Here is a 20,137-nt window from a genome sequence, read left to right as displayed (position 1 = left end):
CATAAGGTCCGGAGAGGTTTGTCCCCTGTAAATATTACAGCAATACTGATTTCGGATGGGATTGTATGGGACAAAGTTCCATTCGATATATACGGGCCTACTGAAATTATTCAAATACCATATGTGTTCAAAATTTCGATGACTGATGTAATTACACCTGATGTTGTCTCTGATGATTGGGATTTCCAAACAGTTGATTCCATGCTAACTGAGATGAAGGACTATTCCGCTTTTGAAAGTGATGATATATTTGAATATACAATGAATTATGGGAATATGTTCTGTTATAACAATTGGGGACATTACTACCTACACCGTGCCACTAGATACAGGCCAGTATTAAACTACACACAGTGGGAACACTGTTCTACACCACCAGTGGGGAGCTGAAACTACTATAGTGACAAATTTACATACTTTTCTGGGCATGATACAAAAAAAGCAGAGTCGTATTATTTTAAGATACCACAGGCACAAATTAGGAAAATTTTGCTAACTGATACCAAACTGATTTATTCAGATCCTTTTGTTTCCCGGCTCACAGTTGAAGGTTACGAATACTGGAAGAGCACTGATGATTTGAAAAGTGTATGGAGAACATGAGATTGGCAGATACAGGGTAGGGAGTCTTTATTCCGAGCATGCCTGATTCCTGTACAAATTATTTTCTTAAATGACACAATTCAGCAGACATCTTGTCTGGGGTTAGCAAAAATTAAAGACTTGAACACGCCCAGTATCCCCACCCCGGCAAAGTTTAAAGATTGGCAATACTTCTTCAATATCACCGAGGACAAGCTAGATGCAATGGTTAAGGCTGGTACTTATAATTCTTCACTTTCCAGTCCCGGTGGGTGGTTAATATGGCCCACCAACACGAATGAGTGTCAAGCGCGTTTTTTGAACTCTTCCGGGGGTTTTTCAATTAACAGGCCAGACCCTCACTTTATATCGGGTAAACATACAGGTATAGTTACGACATACAGTGTGGGTAAGCTGTGCCAGCAATGGGTACAGATCAACACGTTAGCTGCAGTTAAACAACATCTGAACACTCTTTCTGAAGATAGAGACCTGCAAGATTTTCTGCTGCGTCCTAGGAAACAGCACTCAAAAAGGTTTATATATGCTATGTACAATGAAATCTGGAAACTGGATAGAGAAAAATTAGAAAAACCATTAGCTGTTGTCGATAACGGCATGAATACACTGTCCAACAGGATTTATTCACTGTCAAATATAGTGTCGTCTGCTATTGATATCACTCAGACAGACCTTTCCCAGTTATATCACGGGCAAACACAGCTATGTTCCATCATGCAGCTGGGTTGGACATTACAGACACTGAAAAGTGGCAGCATTCCATGGAAGTATATTAACGGGAGTGACTTCTTCACTGCTTTTAATTTTTCCAAGGAACAACCGACAATGGCTAAAAGGGAGGCTAGTTTCACCATGCTTCACGTAGAAAAGTTAGATAAGTTGCCCTTCACGGTAGCAGAGAGTCCTTCAACTATCTGGCTCTTACATGGCATAATTAATTTGCCAATTTCGACCTTTCCTTTCTCGAACTGCCTGAAACATCTTGCAGTAGGACGGTGCGAGCAACTAGGAGATAGCTATATTAAGGAAGAGTGGGAGTTGCCTTTTGACTACAGATGTCTGAACGGTGCAACAGAGGTCTTTCTTAGTGGAAGCGAATGTGAGACTGCTGTTCGTCATTCGATGATATGTAAGCAGGTGTCTCTTCACGGTCTTTGCAATGCGGGGTTGCAAATTTGGCCTGCTTGTTGAGGGTTACTCCCCGTCCCTTTGATTCACCTGGTATTTCATGTACTTTCCAATGGAAGTTATGTGGTACTGAACGATCAAAGTTGTTGCGGCATGCGACCAGGAATTGCCTACGCAATCTCGGTCTCGAAGGTCGTTACGTGTTGTGAACATGTTTTATTTCCCCCCACACGAGGGATAAAAGTATCTGACATGTGGCCCCACATAGATACTATTAATGTGAACTATGACAAGCTAAGCAGGCTAAAGGTGCTATTGTTTCAAAAACAGGTTGCCTTGACATCAGCAAAGGAGACGTATGCTCTCCAGATTGCGAGAACATCAGCCGAGATATAATCCCTATTAAATACCAACTTCCCCAAGCACTTTGGAGAGCTGGTGTCCAGAATATTCAATGCTTCAAGCACTACTGGGACTGTTCACTTCTTTAAGGCTGTCGGGTCTGGTTTCCTATCCATCTTCCAGACTGTCTTCGGAGTCATCCCGTCAGCTATCCACTCACTCTTTTCAAGTGTGTTTGGTGGCTTTCCAATCATTTTGGCTTTGATTGGCGGACTACTACTGCTATTTATTCTGATTCGCAGTGGTTGTTTCTTCACAGCAACGCAGAGCAATGGAGCCGCTCCCACCAACTCCACTGTGCCGTGAGCGCATGGTTCGGATCTTCAGTGCACCCTTGCTGGTGGAGTTGGAGCTTGACTGGTTGTTGTCATTCCGGCCCCTTCTCTGGTGCGTACAACCAGTCTTCCGCTGCATATGGTGTCTCTTTGAACATCTGCCTATGGTCTGTCTTGCTGTTGCACCGACATCTCCTGTGGACCACGCACTGCTGATGTCCCCGATGAGGGTTCATACACGGTCATGCCCCTTGACACTGAGGTTGCTCCGCAAGGCCACCTATGAGCCTTCCGTTTTGAGATCTACCACGGATGAGGGCACCACAACGGATAACGTTGCACCAGGGACTACTGCTCACTACTGCTCTTTGGATCCGTTTGTCCGCTCTGAATTCGATTTTACATCAGATGATGTTGAATCATTTTTGAGGTCCTTGGTTGGTGACTTCGATGACACTCTTCAAGATCATGCATACAACAGATAATTTGATCATTTGATTTTCCATTCCCGTATAAAAATTGTGCACTTAAATTTCACTTGCTTTGGCATGCTGTGCTTGTCATGGTTGACATTTACATCTCTGTATGTGTTTTAATGACATTGATTTTATTATCTTTTTAACACATTTTAAAGATTTTTTAGCTGCTTTTTATGCTTTTAGCTTTTAGTCCAGAGCAATTTTAGCGTTTGGGTTCCTATACTTTCATCATACCTGTTACGGCAATGGGGAGGGTGTAGTGAATCCTACTTCTTTTTAATGGGATAACAGGAGTTAGCTTAGCATTTGGCTTGCAGACTCGTGCCCCCGTCACCTAGTGACCTTTAACCTACTTAGCTTGCTCTGTCTTAGCACATTTAATTATTTATTTCTTCTAAGATGGCTGCCTTGTTTAGAGTTAGGCCCCTTGTTATGAGTTACATTATCAGTGTCACCACGCTAAGGCGTCAAGAACAAGCACCAAAGACAAACAAACAGTAGGTGTTCACACTTAGGGATTTTCCCTTTCTATACTTTTGAGGGGTTGTTTATATTAATTGCCGTCCCAAACATGTCTGTTATCTATTGTTTGGGAACACACCTACGTCAGGGGTCCTTTAAGATCTGTATAAATATATTTCACTTTAGACAGAAAATCAGAGGGATTCCGAGCAGAGGGCATCGCCACCATCACTGATATCGATGCTGCAGTCATCTTGACGCTGACCCAGTCAATCAGTAAATAACTTTATTTCGGCTGAAAGCCATAAAAGTGTTCAGTAACCAACAACAATGACCATAGAATACAGTTATAAATTAGTGAAAAAATACAAACTCCATGTGAAACATTAAAAGGAAGCCAGTATTCTACTAGGTAAAAATATTAAAACTCAATTCTTAAAATAGTTCAAAGCAACTATCTAAGTTGTAAATTCCTGAGGGCCAGGCTAGACTAGGTTCCATATAGTAATCTGTTTCTTCTTAAAATAGTCTAAGCTAAAATGGGCTGTTAATACACATAATTGTAACAATAATACAAACTTAATATCAAAATTCCTTTTTTTTTTAACAGGCAAATCTTTGTGATTCCATGGTCACGATGATCGGTTGTGACCTAGGATGATTATGGCTAATCCAATCGGTCAAAAATGTTTTCTCTGGTTCTTATGGCCCACACGTTTTGTAGGTACCTAACAACGGCAAAGACCACCTTGTCACTTGTGTCGCTTGCAAGAATTCGCAAGGATGTGTTATACTCCCTTATCCCCATTAGTCTGCATAAAGGTATTATCCACTTCTTTCTGGGCACCGAATATCTAGGACAAAAAAACATAAAATGGGCCACTGTCTCTGGTTGCTCGTGACAGAAGTGGCAGAAACTCGGTTTATAGACCTCCTTGCACCATCTTGCAGTAAATGTGTTAAGAGGCAATGTTACTAACCTAAATTTAATAAAAAGGGTTTTAACATAGGGGGGATTTATATTGTCCATATAAGCTTCAAACTTGGGGCTGCATTTGTGGTCCAAAAACAGTAATGTCCTACTACCAGGGTCCTTTTTGGACCAAAGTTGGATCAAAATATACTCCCAGTAACACCGCCTTATTCGTGCTTTTGCTTCCTTTGTTAGGTTGTAGGGGTCTCTCCACACCTCATCCACTTTGATGAGTTGGCACGTGTCTCTAATATGTTTAAACCAGGGAATTTTTAGCACATCACGATCCGCTAGAATCTCGGCAACTGCTGTCTGATAGGGGGACAGGTATTCGGATGTCCAAAGGTGGACCCAATACATGAGGGGTCTTAGGGCAGCCTCGCTGTGGATCTCATTTAGGGTTAGATCAAATCTAAGGGGTAAGAGTGGAGTACTTCTCGGTAGACGTAGAAAATTATGCATAAAGCGATTTTCCACCGTCGTCAGACAACTAGAGTTGCTATGCCCCCATAATTCTGCCCCGTAAATTGTGGCAGCCACAGCCGCTGCCTTATATACCGTGATGGCGGGGGAAATCTCTCCCTCCGTGGAGTTAGCAATTTTTCTCGCTATGGCGGTGACCTCTGCAGAAGAGTGGTCACACTCTTCTCTATCTTTGCCGTCCACCGTTGGTCGTCCAATATCCTGATCCCCAAATAATCAAACTGACTGACTCTCTCTATCGGTTGGCCTACCAAAGTCATTTTCCCCTTAAAGGACTTATGAGGATTAAAAACCATAAATTTAGTCTTAGGAGAATTTATCTCTAGGCCCCTCTTGATGCAAAATTTAGAAAAGGCATCTAGTTTGTTTTGAAGGCCCATTGGGGTTTGTGAGATCAATAAGGTGTCATCTGCAAACATTAAAATAGGAACAGAGCTTCCTGCTATCTTTGGGGCATCGTGATTGCAGTGCATCAGCTAGTCAACCGCACCATTGATATAAAGATTGAACAGCGTGGGGCCAGAACACACCCCTGTCTAGCCCCCCTGTCAATAGGTATGGCTTCTGTCAAGTCGCCACCATGGGACCAGCGTACCTGGGCACGAGTGCCCTCATGGAGACACCTGATCAATTTTAACATCTCTCTATCAAGTTTGTAGGTCTCAAGGACGTTCCACAATAGATCCCTGGGGACCATATCAAATGCTGCTTTTAGGTCAATGAAGGCCACATATAAATGGCCCTTGGTTAATGACAGGTGTTTCCAACAAAGAAGATTAAACCTAAATGCCTGATCGATTGTGCTCACGCCCTTCCTAAACCCTGCCTGGAGGTCAGAGAGAATATATGAGTCCACTATCCACACCTGCAATCTGGCCAAGATTTGCTTACAAAAAACTTTTTGGCTTATATCGATTAAACTTATTGGCCTATAGTTGTAAGGAAATTCCATTGAGCCCTTTTTAAAAACGGGGATTATAATTGCTCCTTGCCATATGGAAGGGACCCCCCGCCTCTCAGAATCTCATTACTAAGTGTGTTTAAATATAGAGACCAGGTTCTGGGTTGGGACAAATACAAATCACCGGGGATACCATCCAGCCCTGGGGCCTTCCCTTTATGTAATGTATGGAGTGCCAGGGTTGTTTCTTTTAAAGAGAAAGGGGTCAGTTCGAATTTAAATGCAGTGGCTAACCCGGAGGTAAGTCAACGAGGGGGCCCCTCAAAAGGTGGCAAGGCAGTAAAGCTACTAATTTGAGCCACACTGTACACAGCGCCGAAATTAGACACCCAGAGTGCTGGCTGAATTACTGGGTAAGTCTTTGCTTTGTCAGAATATCCTTTATCTGCCACTAATTTCCAGAACAGTTTTATGTCCTTTACTTGTAAAGCATCTACCATGGCCTTCCAATGTTTAGATTCCCACTCTTTTTTTGCATTTTTCAGCTCAATTTTGGATGCAAGCCTGGAGGCTCTTATCATACAGTGACTCCCTGCCTTCAATGCTTCCAAAAGCCGTACCTTGGCCAGTCGGCAGGAGCTGATAAACCACCTCAGGGTTCTTACCCTGGTTTCAGCCCGCCTCCTTGTTACCTGGAAAAAGGGTCTTAGCTGGTTGACCATAGTGTTGTGCAGTTTAATTATGTCAACCGTATGAAGGCAATATGCTTCAGGGGGGAAAGCATTGATGTCACCACTTTATATAGTGCTACCTGAAAATGTACATCATCTACCACCATTTCCCACCTTACATTTTTGTGATCATATGTCGCAGCTAGGTTACTACCCTTCACCTACTTGGAGACAAGACTACATTTAAATGGGGAGATTGAAAAAAGTATACTGAGAGCTTGATGATCACTATCGTCACGCGGAAGAACTACCATGTCAATAAGGGAATTCCAAAGGAAATCACTTACTAGAACATAGTCTAGGCGACTCTTGTATAGGCCTTTCCTAAATGTAGGCAACGCAGGAGTGTCTGATTTCATGTTCCCGTTGACTATTCTAAGCCCCATTGATTTTATCAGATCCTCCACTAGATCTAAAACTCCCCCTGAAGGCTTTAAAGCAACCTGGACTGGACCCGATCTATCCCATGGGTGTATAAGCTGGATTATTTTGTAATGAGAATCATCCTCACAGTTCAACTGCATATTGAAATCTCCTGCAACGAGTATGCCTTGACCCCCGGGTAGGTGGTTTAAGAAATCTGTAAGCGTTTTTATCTGAACGATTTGTGACTTTTGTGGGCCAGGTCTTATGTATATGTTTACAAGTACTATACGTACTAGTCCCCTTAGGCCACTAAATGCTACCTACACGGCTAGTATGTTCCTAGGGGGAGAGGGCAACTCCTTTACCTTGGGAAATAAATCATGCTTGAGCCAGATTATTAAACCCCCAGATGCTCTACCAGATGGAGATGGAAGTGCAGCCTTCTGGAAAGACCAATATCCTGCACTATACCTTTTGGAAGTGGCCCATGTTTCCTGTAGGAAAATAATGTGATGTTGGTCCATAAAGCTACACCACTCTGGATTGGTTGTCTTAGATGTCACACCCGCCACATTCCAGGATAAAAAGTTAATTGAAGGTTCATTACTATCCCCAGTGTTGGGCAATCTTGCTATACGCTTGCCTGTGCGAGGTGTTATTGCACTATGTCTCCCTTCTGCACGCACATTACAACATACTCCTGTCTCTGCTCCTGCTGTAACCAACGGAAGGGTACTTAAGTTACGTGGTTCCAAAGGCTTTATACCTGGGGTGTTTTCCTTCTCTACCTCCACTGCTGGGGCTTTACTTCAATCTACATTTGAGGTTGAGCTGCTCCTGCGTTCCCATTTTATGGGGCACATGTTGGGGGAAGGACTAGTAATGGGACTACCTCCAAAGAACAAATTAGCCATTGAGGGAGGGATCGACTGAACAAGGTATACACAAGACGTGGTGTCTGGTCTCGATCTTAACTCAAGAGCTAAAAGACCCTTTGCTAAACTCTGGCTGTTCAACTGCAGCCCTATGAGGGTCCGTATCTGAGGTGTCACTTGTAAATCTCTGGGCAGTTATTATATCGTCCCGTATGATGGACCTACATTTTTTTACATTCCTTATCCAGTGAGGATAGTGTTCTCCAGTGAATCCTCTGATTCCCTTATTCCATGTCTCAGCTTGGGGATGTTCATCAAATAGACATCACACTGATCATACGTCAACTGGCTAGACTGAGTTCTTGACTGGGAGGCTTTGTTAACATTGGTTAGAGGCTTAACACTAAACTTCGCTTGATTGTCCCCTCTGGTCGGTTTAGTATCATAATTGTTTGAAGCAGGTGCTTCGCGCACTTTCCGTTGACAAGGTAATAATGCCACTCCTGCGTTCATTCCCCTATACATTCCCTTCTTAGGGCTAACAGTTTGCTGAGTTTGTGTGGATTAGGAGTTAAACTTAGGTTTAAAAGAAGATTTTCTTATGTCCCCAATCACGGCTGTTAGACCGTCAAGCTTCGCATGGACCCTGTGATTAAGGAAAGTGAGGTACTCTTTTAGACTCATTATTTTAGATCTTATATGTACTAGCTGAGCCTCTAGGGGCCGTTCCATCTGGATGGCTGGGTTTATTAAAGACTCCTCAACTTCCCTTAATGTCCCTTACTTCAGACTGGGGGTTACCAACGAAGCCAGCGGTAGGAACCGGCTAGAACAGTTTATATGGGGAGATACACTAATCAACTGGTTGGACGCACACAATGTTGGGCTCCCTGTATGGTTAGCCAGAGTGTCTGGTGTAATATTCTCTAATTGAGGCCCCTTTGCGGCAGAAACAAGATCTCGTTGTTCCCCTGGGTCACAGGAGTGAAAAAGGATTTTATGTCATTAGTCGCAGCATCAGGTCTTCCCTTGGACGATTTGGTGGCTAACATACTCTCGACTTCTTCTATTAGGTCATCGATTTGTGATAGAGTGCAATTTTCGGCGGCATGGTGAGATATTTTCTTGACCCCCCCCTGCCCGGAGGGATTGCCACTAGCTTTCCTTTTCCCCATCCTGGCTGCAATAAATGAGATCCACAATTTTTAAAGGAACACGGAAATACACACTATCAAAGTTATAGGGCTTTACCAGCACCCAATTATCACAGCGGAACAATTGTTTCCCAAATGTACAGGCACAGAATCAAGATTGTAGGGGCTTGGGCCACCCCCAACCACCACTGACAGCCACCAGCGCTTTCCTATGCGGGTGGAGCGCTGAAACAGCTCTTTGTGGCTTGGTCCCACCCCATACTGCCACTAACACAAGGATATCTATTGCGGGCTTTGCCAGTAAAAGTTAAACGTAAAGCAATTATAAAAAAGCAGTAACCTTAATAAGGTTAGTAGAAGAGTTAAAAAGAGTACCTTCAAACAGCAATTAATTGAATGTAGAACAATTGTGATAAGATGTCAGAGGGGTGGCCCAGCCCAGCCTCCTCCTTGCGATGACGGGTGAAGGATGGGCCCGCCCTTGGCCCGTGCTTGGCCCGGGCGCATCCCGCGAAGCAAGAGTTTAAATGTAAGGGGCATCCTTGGCCTGCCCCTCCTCCTGTATCCTCCGTGAAAGCACAAAGCGCGCCGCCCACAAAGCGGGAAGCGCAAGAGTTTAAATGTAAGGGGCCTCCTTGGCCTGCCCCTCCTCCTGTGTCCGCCGTGAAAGCGCGCCGCCCGCGAAGCGGGAAGGGTGAGAGTTTAAATGTAAGAGGCCTCCTTGGCCTGCCCCTCCTCCTGTTTCCACCGGGAAAGCACGCCCAGTGTTTGTGTCCCTATGGAGTCTGAGATAGAGAACTCATTCCAAGGTAACGAGGGTTGGGGGCTCCTTTCATGGACATGGCATTAGCAGATTAGGTTTAACAAACCCAGCTCTCCTTTAGGTAGGAGGTTAGGCCTTTCACATTAGGGTATTAGGGCATATTACATCCCATATGACTTTTTTATGCATTGCAAGATGGTGGGGGTCTTTGTAATAATGACTCTCGTCTTCACAATTCTGTTACTTGCATTGTTCATTATACTAATCATTGCAGCCCATGCAACTTATCGCAAATTGCAGTTTGTTGAATAAAAACTATTGAAACTTTACTGCATTTTTGTCATTGCCTGCGTTTGTATGAGACATGTTACATCTGTGAGAAAGGGGTAATCTCTGTTTAACCATGACATTTCCTGAGATGTCTTACTCTCGAGTCCATGCGTAAAGGCTACCACAAATCATCTCTTAATATTAGGTTTCTGGTGAGGTGCTGCTAGTGAGCCAGTAAGGTTGGGACAACAGTTGCGACTTGCGACTTGTTGTAGGAAAGACGTAGTCGCCTACAAACAAAAGTACTGTTATCCTTTAACCAGCAGTCTTGCCTAGAGCAAGAGTCCAAACTACGACAAACCCCAGACCACCTTCCCAAAGACACCAGCTACAGGAGTTCCTATTGTCTGAGCAAAACTCTGCTGTGGTACTCTTTTAGTGACCCTGGTGAGATGCCTCTAGATTTAAGGTGGTGGCATCAGTGGAGCCTGCTGTTCTCCTATCAGTCCTACTCTCTCATGTATGTATAGTATGGGAGTTTTGGGACTGACAGCATGAGTTCACTTATATGTAATTTTCCCATTATCCTGATATCTTTCAGTAGCAGCACTTGAGTCTCTCAAGGCATACTACTCCACCTGCCTGCACTCCTTAGGTTTCATGTTCTACTCATGGCCACTTAAAGGACACCTGTGTGTCTAGCCTGTGATACACATTTCTAGTGCTCCTTCAGACAGAACGGGTACACAGACCTCAAAGGGAATGTTGACAATGGCCCTTTTTGCATGGTTATCACCAAACGTTTTGCCTCTGATCTCCTGTTTTTGACTGTGTGACTGCATTTTGTTTTTGCTAGCTATAGTATGGACACTGGGCACTTTACCAGTGCTCTCTAAATGGTATTGGTGATTGGTTTATTCATGGTTGGCATATTTGATTTACTTGTAAGTCACTAGTATAGTGCACCATGTGTGACCAGGGCCTGTAAATCAAATTCTACTATTGGACCTGCAGCACTGATTGTGTCACCTGTGTTGCCACCCTTTGTGCCTACTGATTGAATAGCCCTGCAAACATGTCTCAGACCTGCCACTGCAGTGTCTGTGTGTCCAATTCTGAACTGGCATTTGGACCTGGCAAGTGCACCCACTTTCTAGGTCCTAACCCCCTTTTTAGTACATGTAAGTCACCTGAAAGTTAGGCACAAGGCAGCCCCATTGGCAGGGTGTAGTGTATTTAAAATGTAGGACATGTACTGGTATTGTTTTACATGTCCCGATAGTAAAATACTGCTACATTTGGTTTTCATTATTCCAAGGACTATCTCTCCCATAGGGTAACATGGGGATTGCCTTGAAATATCTTTGAAGTGTAATTTTTCAGATAGAGATATGTAGCTTGGGATCTCTGAACTCACAATTTGAAAATACATCTTTTGGTGAAGTTGGTTTTTAATTTGTAAGCTTGAAAATGACACTTTTCGAAAGTGGTCATTTTCTTGTTTAACCACTCTGTGCCTCTGCATGTCTGTGGAATACCCATCTGGGTAAGGATAGCAGTTGGGCTGTTTGTGTATTCACTCTAGACAGTCACACAAAGGGAGCTCAATAATGCCCTGCTTATCCTGATGGGTCTCCCTGCGCTAGTGTGGTGGGAGGAGCTGACACTTCCACTTGAATAGGGCCATGCCCATAACATACAAAACAGTCTCCAAACCCATGGAGTGTGTCTGGGGTAAGGGCAGGAAATGCAGGGTCTTTTGCACTACAAAGACTTTTCTTTGAAGTTTGCCTACTGCAAAAAAAGAAACAGGTATAAGTATTGGACCTTTGACCCCACATAGGTAGAACACTTCTGGACAGAGGACATTCTGTCAGAAGAGCTGGATGTCTGCCACTCTGCCTGTTGCTTTGTTGTGCTGGCCTGCTGCTTGCTGCCTTTGTCTTAGGAATGAAATGACTGCATTTTGCTTTCTACATCCTGCTTTCCATGGTTCTCCAAGGGCTTGAACTGAGCTTGCCACCTGTTAAGAAATCTCACAGACATCAGAGACTTAGGCAGTCATTATGAACATGGCGTTCTGGACCTCCATGCCGGGGTTGGCGGTGATTACCAGCAACGGCATGGTGATCCAGACCATCATATTCTGAATATAGTAGTGAACTGTCTTCAAACACCCACCCACTGCCAGACCACCGGGCCCAATGTAGGCACATTAGACCAGGCGTTGGAGGACGGACTGGCAGTGGGATTATGATCCAATTTCCACCAAGGATTTCCTGGCGAGACACACCATAAGGTGATCCTTGGTGGAAAGTATACAGGTGACAGTAATACTCACTCCTGTCACCTGTCTGTGACACGCCAGCCCCCCTTGCCAATACACCCATGCCCTACCCCCTGAACCCTGAAAACCAACTCCCAACCACCCACCCCGAAGCCCCATGTAGGCCCCCCAGCTCGACCCTCACTATCCCCCACCCCCAAACACAAACCCCCGCATCCTCATGCACCCATTCACCTACATGCACACACGCATACATACACTCAGGCACACATCCCCCCACACATACACTGACGCACACCCCCATGCACTCGCACACTCACACACACACTCCCCTCCCCTTTCCTCTCAGACAGCACTTACCTCTTCCGTTGCGCCGCTCTGGGAGGGAACGGGCTCCCTGGATGCTGCTCCACCACCATCGCCGTCTCTCCATACACCGCCACACCTATAAATGCATCATTATAGGCGTGGCGGTTCCTGGACTGACGTGGCGGTGAGGGTGGAGCAGCATCCAACCCCGCCACCGACCACCAGCATGGCACATGGCTTCCCTCACCGCCATAAATGTTGGTGAGGCTCCACACAACATTATTTGTCGGGATGTCGGCTGCCGCCACTGGCGGTCTTCCATTGACCGCTGGCACGGTTGGCGGTGAGGCATCCCACCAAAATCAAAATGACCCCCCCTAATCTGCCAGTGTCTGAGCTCTTCTGTTGAGGGTCCTGACTTGCCAAGTGGTGCCATCACTAGTCCTTGGGTCCTTGGAAGTGTAAGGTGTGACCTGAAGGAGAAAATTCACACACCGACCTGCCGTGCAGAAAAATCAATGCAGCGTCTGTCCTGCGGCTAGAGAATCAATGCAGCACCTGTCTTGCGGCTGCAGAATCGACACAGCACCAGTTTCCCCACGACTCCCTCAACACAGCGTGCCTGGATTTGCCATGCATTGTCCCCAGGTTGTCAATTCCTCATCGACCCCGCACTGCAGTAAGGAACCGAGGCTGCATGTCTGGAATTCAACGCATCACCTTTCCTGAGAGGAATGAATTGATACCCCACCCCCCGCCTGTAAGGAACCAACACATCACCTCTCCTGTGAGGAAAGAATTGATGCATCACCTCCCCTGCACGGTAAGAAACTTACTTGCTTTTTAGCAGTTCTAAAGTCAGTAATTCATAATTCTAGAAGTAATCACTCAATGATCCAATTCAAATGAGACATGCTAGTGAACAAAATTCCAAAAGAGTCCATTAAGTGAAGAGTTCATCTTTAATATGTCACAGACCAGCCAACACGTGTTTCGTCATGGGAGTGAATACTCCCCGTGACATTTTCAAGGCTGCAAAGAATATCAGAAAACAGAATATGTACACATATTCTACAGACATAAATCAATATATACATAAAGCAAGACTCACACACAATTTAGTGTCTACAAAATACAACAAGAAAGAGAACCCATAATTATAAATTCCCCACATTACGATACAAACTGAAATCTGGTTGTGCAGCTAAAAGTAATGATACAATATTAGAGTGAACCCAAAGTTTGGTACCATCTGGTTTGGAAATAAAGGGAGGAAATAAGGCACAAACCGTAAGGAGAGTGGAGAATAGAAACCATATTGTGTGTAAGGAATACCTATCATACCAAACCAGATGGTACCGAAATTTGGGTTCACTCTAATATTGTATCATTACTTTTAGCTGCACAACCAGATTTCAGTTTGTATCGTAATGTGGGGAATTTGTAATTATGGGTTCTCTTTCTTGTTGTATTTTGTAGACACTAAATTGTGTGTGAGTCTTGCTTTATGTATATATTGATTTATGTCTGTAGAATATGTGTACATATTCTGTTTTCTGATATTCTTTGCAGCCTTGAAAAAGTCACGGGGAGTATTCACTCCCATGACGAAACACGTGTTGGCTGGTCTGTGACATATTAAAGATGAACTCTTCACTTAATGGACTCTTTTGGAATTTTGTTCACTAGCATGTCTCATTTGAATTGGATCATTGAGTGATTACTTCTAGAATTATGAATTACTGACTTTAGAACTGTTAATTATTTTACGAGTGCCTTGGTCTTTGTAATAATTTGTGTTGTATCATTTGAGATACGATATTGGAGGAAGGGGAGGATCCTCTTAGGCCGGGAGCACCGTACCTCCAATTGGTTATTTTCTTTTACTACTGAGAGGGGAATGTTGGGAGCGCTTTCTTTCCCTTAACATTTCTTGCCATTACTTGCTTTTCAGCACCTCCCCTGCGGCCTGCATTGTCTTTGTTTTTGACGTACTTTGTGCTAAAAAAAAAAAATACAACCATTGATTCCTATGGATTTGTGGACTGAGATATGGGAAGCCAGGGCAAATGGCAAACATTTTTTGGAAACTGACCCATAGTGAGTAGTGTGGCATAATATGCAAGCTGCGGCATTCTGAACAACCTGCAGCCGCTTTAGCTGGGACTGTGTGACACTCAAGTATAGCACATTGCCATAACCCAACCTAGAGATTACTAGAGTCTGTACAGTCTTTTGCATGTCAAAAGGTAAATACCACAGGATTTTTCTCAAACATCTAAGCAATCCAAAACATACATGGTAAGTCTATCATGATGCCAGAACCTTAAATCTTTGATCGACTGACTAGGAGTAGGAAAAGTGCCCAGGACATCTGGCAAACAATGAGGACCCCACAACTTGGGTTGGTTGCCTAGAATAAGCACATCCATTTTACTGCCATTTAATTTCAGTCAGTTAAGGTGCATCCAGTCTTCTATTTAACTAAGACTAAGGGAGCCATACTGGAAAAGCTACTTTTATCTATTACGGAGAGAGAAATTAGCATTTGTGTGTTACCCGCATAAAAATGGAGGGAAATGTGATACTTTTCCATCTAATTTGCCATTGGTCACATATATAGTGAACAAAGTTGGGTTCAAGGAGGAGTCTGGTGTAATTCCATGGGGCTGATTGTTAATTACTGATTCAAAACATTTAGCAATTACCTGAAATCAGTGTCCTTCCTAAAATGACTGAAACCAGGATAGAACTAATTATTGAACCTCAGCTGCGGCAAATCTCTTAAGGAACATTTGAAGTGAGACAGTGCTGGAGGAGGCACTTACATCCAAGAGAATCAGAGCAGCAGTTCCTCCTCTATCCAACTCCTGCCTCAGATGTCCCATTAAATTTAGCAACACAGTTTCAGTGCTATGCTCACGCAAAAAAAAAATTGAGAGAGGTGTAGTCCATTATGATCTTCTAGAAATGGGGAACAAAACAAATTTTGGCACCTATCCTATAAATAGTAGCTGGTCATCTATACCAATTGCCCTTTAGCTTTTGCCTGGATTTAGCCATTTGTAAACTCTGAAGTAAGTACTTTCGAACTTGCTTTATTTTCTCCAATGTATTTTGGACTGCAGGTAGAGGATTCTCAGTTTTTAAGGGGTCTGGAAATGGAATGCTGTTAAGGCAAAAAAAGAAGAATATCTAGTAGAAGTATGAATATAATTTTTGGCAAGATAATTCTGCTGCAAGTAAGAGTGGTTTTCAATGGTTTTGGGTGGGGGTAAATGTTGTATCTTAAAAACTCTTCAAGAGTCTTATTCAATATTCTGGACTGCCCACTTGATTGAGGGAGGAAGCTGGAAATTAAGGCTCTTTGAATACCTCGTTTATAACATAAAGACTTTCAGAATTTAGAGACATCCTGAGGGCCACAAACAGAAATAATGTTCAATGGCACGCCATGAACTTGAAATATGTCAGAATAATTTCTTTATGCCATTTCTACGCTTTTTATAATTTAGGTAGAGCAGTAAAGTAAGTCATTTTAGTATATGAATTTACAGTAACTGTGATAGCTATAGTTTTCAGACAGCAGCAACTCAACTATGAAGTCAGTAGATAGCATCTTCCAATTTTTTAAAGGAATTTCAGGGGATAATATTAATCCTATTGTTCTTTGTGTTTCAGATATTTTGGGTGCAAGAGTTGCAGGACATGATAAACCTTATGACGTTTTGGTGAAAAGAAGGCCTCCATCTGGAGTTCATCCTGATTAGATCTTAAGGAAGTCCTTGACATCTGTGTCCAGGAATTCGTGCATCATGGCATAATTGTAGTACATATATCTGAGAATGTTTTGTAAGAATAAACATTCTATTTTTAACTAAAATCAGACCATTAGTTGTATTTTTTATTTGAAAAAAAGGAAACATTTGATTTAGTTTGAGTAAGTTGAACTGTTTGATTTCTTGATGGACTGAATCAAGAAATCTGGATGTTGCAGCGGAAATGAATGTCTGAGGAACAATAATCTTCTGAATTATTTGGAAGTCCTCAGATTCAGGATAGCTTTCTGAAGAGAGATTCTGCAACTAGGTTTTCAGAGCCAGGAATATATGTAAGGAAAAAATGAAATTGTTGAAAGAAAAATGCCAAGCGAGCTTGCCCATTATTCCTGCATTCAGCCTGTTGAAGTACTTGAAGGGTTTCGGTGATCAGTGCAAATAGTCACTCAATTTTTAAGAAGGTGATGGAATGTTCTTCTTTGTCATGACCTGATTGGATTAACACAGCTCCCATAGCTAGTTCTGAGGCATCTGTTTCAACAATATAACATCTAGAGGCATCTGGCTATTGTAAGATGGGAGCTCAAGCAAACTCAGTCTTCAATCTTTCACAGGCCAGTGTGGCATACTTGCCCAATGAAAAAGCTTGTTCTTCTTTGGCAGATCTATAACTGGTGATACAAGTTTATAAGAGTCTTTGACGAATTTGCAGTAATAGTTTGCAAGACCAAGTAAGCTCTGTGTCTCTGTTGCTGAGGAAGGAACGGGCCCGTCAAGGATGGCATGAACCTTTTGAGTATTACAATTTCTTTAGATGAAATTATGTAACCTTTTCTGATTTAGCCATTCATTTTTTCCTCTCTTAAGCGCTGTAGGACTTCATTAACATGTTAAAGATGTTTAGTAGGATTCCTAGAAAAGAAATGTAATCTAGGTACATATCCATTGACTGGAGGATCAGAAATGAGAAGACTGCATTCATGAAATGCTGGAAAACAGCAGGAGCATTACACAGACCAAACAGCATCATGAGATACTCCAGCCTCCAAAAGATTTTCTAAAGGCTCTTTGACATTCCTCACCTGATTGAATCCTGATCAAGTGATGCTCTCCTTTCATGTCTAGCTGGGTGAATATCTCCGCTCCTGATATATGAGATGAGGGGTAATGGGTATCAATCTTTCATTGTCACCAGTTTAAAACCTTTGTAGCCAATACAAGGTCATTGTTCAGATGTATCCTTCTTAGGTATTAATAAAAAAGAAGCTTTGGCAGGAGATTCGATGGGGCTATGAAACCATTTGCTAAGTTAGTATCATGGTGTTCTCTTGCGGTTTGCCATTCTAAGGGTGACAAAAAAAATACCCATCAGGAACAATTGCATCAAGTAGGATGTCAATGGGGCAGCCAAAAGAATGGTTAGCTTTTTAGTGGGTTACCCTTCAAATATGTCAAGGAACTCTCATTAGGTGTCAGGTATTTCAGTAAGCTTGGTGATTGACTACACAGAGTTGCCATTGAGGACCTTATGGATTTCAAATGAAGACTGGTCAGCAGTACAGTGAGAGACAACAAATTCCAAACCCAAGAACAAGATCTTAGTATACCAGTTTAAGTTTGATTGTAGCAAGCTGGCCGGGGAGGATCTAAATAGCCTTGTTGTAAAAGAGCTGCAGAGACTGACAAGATGATGCGTTTACAGTGGTCAGGTTTTGAACTTGCAGAGTCAAGTTGTTCGCAGCTGGGAGCAAATTTTAAACTTGGAACATTTCCTGTGCCTGATCCATTTCTAGAATTTGTTGGCATTGAAACCGGTCAAGTGCTGGACTTCTGGGTGGCATGTGCAGAGTCTTCTTGGTTTGCAGAAGTGGCCAATTATCTCTGGAGGCTCTACCAGATGCCATGATGTACAGGAAATCTAGTATTGCTGGAGAGAAAAAAAAACAGCAAAATGGAGAAAAAACTGGGGACCAGAAAAAAAACTTCAAGCTGACTAGGCCAAGCAGCAGGCAAAGAACAGAGGAGAAGCAAGGAACAGGAGAGAGTGTAGAATCCAAGGAGTTCAGTGAGCAAGTGATGATTTAGGAAGAATTGCTACACAACAAGACATCACCATGTAACTCTTATTATAGTGGAAAACTGGACATGACATCATCTAAGAAGATACTCGGCCATCTTGGAATGGGCTAACAAATGTTAAAAAACAACAACATACCAACATATCTGTAATGTATAACTAGTGATAGGTATCAATTTAAAATGAGGCTAGGTACAACACAAAATACAGATGTATTGATTTTAATTTAAAAATACTAAACACAAGTTAGACAGTGGGCTTAAATTGTAACAGCTGTCCTGTATGCTGTGTTTTCAGAATTCAGCATGCAGGGAGCCTCACCTCAAAATTCCTTGTATGGTCAGGAACGGCAACATGCTCCAAAGCAACAAGATGGTGCTGTGTGTGAAACCACAGGGTCCTCAATTGGAAAAGGTATCCCATTGCATGGGCCCACAGGAGGAAGCCACTGCAGCATAGTCAGTGTGTGGGAAATAACAGTTAAGGACTGAATCGTTATCAGTTAGTGTCAGTTAATCACCCTATTCAAATTTCTCCACCACTCTCTTTCTCCATCAAGAGAGGGCTAATCCCTACCAAATTAAACTGATGTCCATGAGTACCTTTCAACTGCCACTAGGCCGGAGGAGTTATTAACTTGGACCAGTAGGATAGTTCAAAACCTAAATCTCATTAGCGCTGGCTCTAGGAAAATATTACAAAAACAAAACAAAAACAAACAAAAGCAGATATCACAAAATTAATATTTTATTTGTGTCCTGGAATCTTTTGGAAAAAGAAAAGGTCATGTTAACCATTTTTCTGGCTTAGCAAAAGCTGGGAGGCTAACACAGGGGCACTGGGCATTCACCAGCTTCCCAGAGAGGTATTTTGGGGGTGCTTGAATGCAGTACTCAATGGTCAACCAACAGACACAATAATCTCAATGTCAAGGCCAGTGTTTGTCTTTTCAAGAAAGCAAGTAATTTAACTATACAGTTGCACTAAATACTACACAAATCTAGTGATTGTACATGTCAGTGTTTCAGAGTACAATTCATTCCATGTGCTACAATTGCCACTTCTTTTACTACTCCCTCCTGTGTGCCCATTCTTAGAACTGGGGTTTCTGGCTGTCAGGGTATACACTCTGTACAAGCAGGAACCACCACGTCTAGTCAGAGTAAGGTAAATTCACACTTAGAGATATCCTGTGCACACCCTCTGGTAGCTTGACACAGAGCAGTGAGGCTTATCTAAAGAGGCAATGTGTAAAGTATGTATGCAAAATACACATACACAATAAAAACATGACAAAAATACTCTGCATAGATCTATAAAAATAGAGAATATTTATCTGAGTAAACCAAGACCAAAATTACAAATATCCAATCAATAGAAGTTGAGATATACATTTTTAAAGAATAAAACAAAACTAGTGCATAGGCCTGAAAGGTTTCTTGAGGTTGCGCTAGACCAGGGTAAATCCTAAGTTCATGTCAAATGAGATGGATGGCTGGCAAGCTACAGGACTCACTCAGAGACTACTGAAAGAGTACATTACCTGGGGTAAGTGTCAGCGTAGAAGGCTCGATGCGTCAGTTCCAATCCATGCAGTCTGGGTGATGGGTCAGTGTCAAGCCTTCCAGTCTGGTCCCGCTTGAGTCTCGACAAAGGACCCTTGAAGTACACAGAGGTCCTTTCTTCCTAGCCATGGATCCAGACTCCCAGTATGGGGTTATGTTATGTTAACTGCTCTTATAAAGCATTGCAACTCTTTCCCGAAGAAGTATCTCGGCGCTGGCTACTGGACAATGGCACTGGGAAGTTAAAACAGCCAT

At 42.9% G+C, this 20,137-nt stretch overlaps 1 long non-coding RNA gene across 2 annotated transcripts in view; it reads left to right on the top strand.

Moving 5' to 3' along the window:
* The window catches only part of LOC138283956 (uncharacterized), a 55,476-nt gene extending 39,132 nt beyond the window's left edge, over positions 1-16,344 (top strand). For both annotated transcript variants that reach the window (XR_011201331.1, XR_011201335.1), the window contains exon 4: positions 16,143-16,344. This is a non-coding gene — a long non-coding RNA (uncharacterized lncRNA). The remainder of the gene's footprint in view (positions 1-16,142) is intronic.
* The last annotated feature ends 3,793 nt before the right edge of the window (positions 16,345-20,137 follow it).

The sequence above is a fragment of the Pleurodeles waltl genome, chromosome 1_1 (assembly GCF_031143425.1).
Source record: "Pleurodeles waltl isolate 20211129_DDA chromosome 1_1, aPleWal1.hap1.20221129, whole genome shotgun sequence".
Lineage (NCBI taxonomy): Eukaryota > Metazoa > Chordata > Amphibia > Caudata > Salamandridae > Pleurodeles > Pleurodeles waltl.
Note: the sequence above shows the minus strand (reverse complement) of the source record. Positions and strands in the feature narration are given on the sequence as shown.